At 41.3% G+C, this 4,086-nt stretch overlaps 1 non-coding gene across 1 annotated transcript; it reads left to right on the top strand.

Annotated features, from left to right (window-relative positions):
• Nucleotides 1-3,259: 3,259 nt before the first annotated feature.
• Nucleotides 3,260-3,332, top strand: TRNAG-CCC (transfer RNA glycine (anticodon CCC)). The gene has a single exon. It is a non-coding gene; the product is annotated as a tRNA-Gly (tRNA).
• The last annotated feature ends 754 nt before the right edge of the window (nt 3,333-4,086 follow it).

The raw sequence follows: 4,086 nt of genomic DNA, 5'->3' as shown, positions 1-4,086 counted from the left end.
GATCCATCTCTCTAGTTATTTTCTGATGACAATTTTATGAAATGGTTATTATCACCATCTTAATTTTTCAAACGAAGTTCAAACCATCTTTTTCCATGTTTCTGTGTTAGTCCTACATGTGACCATGGTGGTAGAGAGAGTTTAATATATTAAAATTAGTATAAAAATAAAACTTAACAAGTTATAAATAACTTTGATTCAGTTTTGGAAAAGTAGAACATATCAAGTTTCCAGTCTTGCCTGGCAGGGTTTTTGCCAGAAGTATTTGATACCCAACCTGCCTTGACTGAAGGACTCCTGCCTCTGTGATGATATGCTACTTACCTTGATCCCGCTTCAAGATTAGTACAGGAAATTCACTGGCGAGAGCTCTGCCAGAAGCATTTACTCTGAAATTGTAATATGAGTAACTATGTCCACACACTGAAAACTTGGACTCTTCTTATTAAAAATCCAGGCTTCCAAACCTTGCTTATGTGTTACCTAATGAAAAGTGTGGCCTTTCACCAGCAGGATACTTGCTGGTCTCTCCTGAGGGGTTTCCTGAGAGAACAAGCCATCGGCAATGCTGCCTTATTCAGTAGGCTTCAGAATAATAACAGTAACCATGTTTATACCCTGGCCTCATATACTGTCTTTTCTGTGAACCACCACAGGTGTTCTAAATCCACTCTCTCCTTGCTCCTCCTTTAGGCATTCTGAGCAAAATGGCTTGTTTACCTCTATTTACGTATAAGCATCAGAATGTGGCCTTAGTGGCCTGTTTAAGTTTTGACCTTCCCTTACTGACTCTGTCTCACAATCTCCTCAGATAATTAGTAGCTCATCTCTCAACCATCCTTTAAGGTAAAAGTGCTGTTAAAGCCCTTAAAAAAATATTAAAATACTGACACCTTAGGTTTTAGTAATAAAAGAGTATCAAACAAATGTGTTACTTACAGATGAATGAGAACCCCCTTTTTTTTTTTTTTTTTTTGCTAAAACACTTTCCAAAAAATCTAGGGCCATTGCTTTCCTTATCAGTCCCTCATGGTGACAGCTAATAGGTTTCTGACTTCAGGTTGAAGATCCTTCTGGGGCAGAGGCAATTAGGCTTCATTCAACCCAATTTGATATCATCAGGACACCATTGAATGTGAGATTTTATGCCCGCAACCTGTAGATAGCAATAGAGAAGGATCAGGAGATGAGTTCAATTGATAAAAATTCCACTTTTCATTGTCTTTCTCTTCCAAACTGAGTTTAGAAAAATCTAGTCTTAGTCTCTGAGGCAATCTAAGACTCAACTGCGTCCTTGCCCTCCTTTCAAAGACACTTCTGCAGCTCCTGGCTCAGACGTGGTGCCCACCTCCTTTGTCTGCACGAGGATACATGCTGTTTTATGAGCCACCGAAAGGATCAAAGTGACCCTGCACTCATGGAAGATTTATATCATTCATGCACATATTTAATAAAGGCTGGGATTTGATAGATCTTGACTATTCTAGATTAACTATTGCATTCAAGTGTTTGGGCTTGAAGGAATAAAATAAAGAAAATGCTGGTGTTAAACCTTACATAGACCAGTTTCTACTACTTGGTCTAAATTCAGATAATTTCTTATTTTCTGTGATATACACTAAGGATATTGTACATTCCTTACCATCGTATACTCTTGTTCATATATTGTACTGATTTCTTTATTGAAAGTGTGTGTAGATGTTTAATATTTAAAAACTAGAACTCTTGTTTATGGTATACTAGATTTAGAGCCAAATATCTTGAATCTAGAAGAGGAAACTTTAATTTTAAATAAATGCTTATCTTGTGATTATTTTAGTGAGGACTGCATTAGCAATATTAGCTTTTACCTTACTATGAAAATGATGCATAATTAATCATAAAGGTATGATTAGTTGTCTAGTAGAGAGACTGTCCTCCCACTGATCTTCCTGGTATTTTTCTCAGAACATATGAATTGAAAACATCTCTGAAGACAGAGTAGCCCAGATCCAAAGCATGCTTTCAGAAAGGGGAGAATTAATCTTTTCTCAGCCCACTTATTAAAACTGGAGACTGGTCTGTTTACTAATTTCTAATCCTTCCTGTACCAGCAGCTATGTCTGTATGCAACCCTCAGGTGCCAAACTCATTGGGCACAATTCCTTCTCCAAATTTCTTTTTTTGTAACTTCCTGTATCTTCTGAGTGAGTGAATATGCAGATCTGGGGCAGAACTTGGCCACCTTTAGCAGCTCTTGTAAAGGGATCAGATCAGCCTGGCTGGGAGGCTCTCTAATTGGAGGTTTATGGTAATGTAATTGTTTCCCACCTGCAAGGCAGCTCTCAGCACTCCAAGCATGCAAGAGGAGAGAAAGCCAGGTTGATGGACAGGCAGTCCCAGCCCAACCTTGCCTGTGTTGGAATGGCCCAAGGTCAGCCCATCTGGTGACCCCACAGCTCCAAATTGGTGTTGATTGCCATCAGTGCTGCTGCAAGAGGCTGCCAACACAAGGGCTTTGTTGTAGTCTTGGAATCAAGAGCTTTCTCCAGATAACAGGGAAAAGTGAGGAAAAGGCAAGCCCACTCAGGACATGCTGAAGTGTAGCCTTTTTTGAAATGATGTGGGGTGTGACTATCTGGGAGTTACTGAGGCCTAAGGAGAAAATGATACATGTAAATGTCCAGGCACTTAGAGGGGAGGACTCAAGTCAAGGTTTTTATCTCACTTCTGGTGTTAGGTAGCTATTAACCAGTTTACTGAGGGGTCACAGTACAGAAGGGTTTCACACATGAAATAGTCTTTGTTTTTCTAAATAATTCCTTCAATTTTTCTCTGTCTCAGCTCCCTTCCCGTTGGGTAGCAGATCCCCAAACTTTATTGTCACGTTAAATTATTAAAATTAATCCAGTCCAGTTTAAAACCCCAGTTTGTTCTTCTTTCCTTGCCCTCCCACTGCAGAGTCTTGAACTGTGGCTCCGAAGGACTTCTGAGTGAGATGGGGAGGGTTTTCTCCAGGTTCAGTCCTAGCCCAGCTCTGAGTCTGTCTCCCTCCGGGCTGAGAACTTGGTAGAGAGATCAGGGAGGCTGATATTCTCTTCTGACATGGGTCACACAGTCAGAGGGGTGGAGACAGCTGTCTCTAGTGTGTTCTGAGTCTTTAAGCTTATGTTGCTTTCTTCAGGGGGAGACTTATGCCCACATGGTATATGTGGTTTCCAGGGGGAAGGGTCCAGTTTCACCTGGCCCTTCTTCTCACTAAATAATCCTATCAGGGACTTCCCTGGTGGTCCAGTGGTTAAGACACTGCGCTCCCAATGTAGGGGGCCCAGGTTCGATTCCTGGTCAGGGAACTAAGATCTCACATACTGCAACTAAGCCCACACGCCTCAACTAGAGAAGCCCAAGAGCTGCAACGAAGACCCAGCACAGCCAAAATAAATAAATAAATAAATAAAAATCGAAGTTGTTAAAAAAAAACTAATAATCCTATCACAGAATATTGGCTTTTCTCCCTTTGATCTGTCTGTGCCTTCAACACAGCTCCTGCTAGATGATAGCTTTCTCCAACCCACAGTTCCCTGGGTAGCCCCACGGCTCCCATATCCTTTATTAAGGTCTGTCCCTCTTTGCATCAGCTCCAGAAACCTCTGAGGAATTCTTTTGAACACACCACCGGCAAATGGAAATCTGAACGGCACTCTTTGCCTCTATTCCTTTCTTCTCATCTTCCAAATTCTCTAGAACAGAAAAAGGCACAGGTCTCAATGTTCACATCTGTCCTCAGGCTCCAGGGACAACTTGTGAAGCTCTCTCAGGAATTTTTCCCCAAGTAAACCCCCACCCACTCTGCCCTTCAGCAATACAAGAGCAGACCCAAAGATGCACATCTCCTTTCTTGAAGGCAACCCATTCTCTATGTATGGTTCTCTCTAGACTCCCCTTACTTGGTGTTTTTAAGAGGAGCCACCCTTCCAGGTTTACACTGAAAAATATGTCTTATCAGAATAAATGTGCTCAGCATCTTCAGAAAGCTGTTTCCAAAGGGTTGTCCAGGGTGCTATTTTCATCAGAATTCTCTGATGACCTTGAAAAATGCAAATTCCT

The sequence above is a fragment of the Lipotes vexillifer genome, unplaced genomic scaffold, assembly GCF_000442215.2.
Source record: "Lipotes vexillifer unplaced genomic scaffold, Lipotes_vexillifer_v1.1 scaffold176, whole genome shotgun sequence".
NCBI classification, from domain to species: domain Eukaryota; kingdom Metazoa; phylum Chordata; class Mammalia; order Artiodactyla; family Lipotidae; genus Lipotes; species Lipotes vexillifer.
This window is presented reverse-complemented; position numbering and strand designations above follow the sequence as displayed.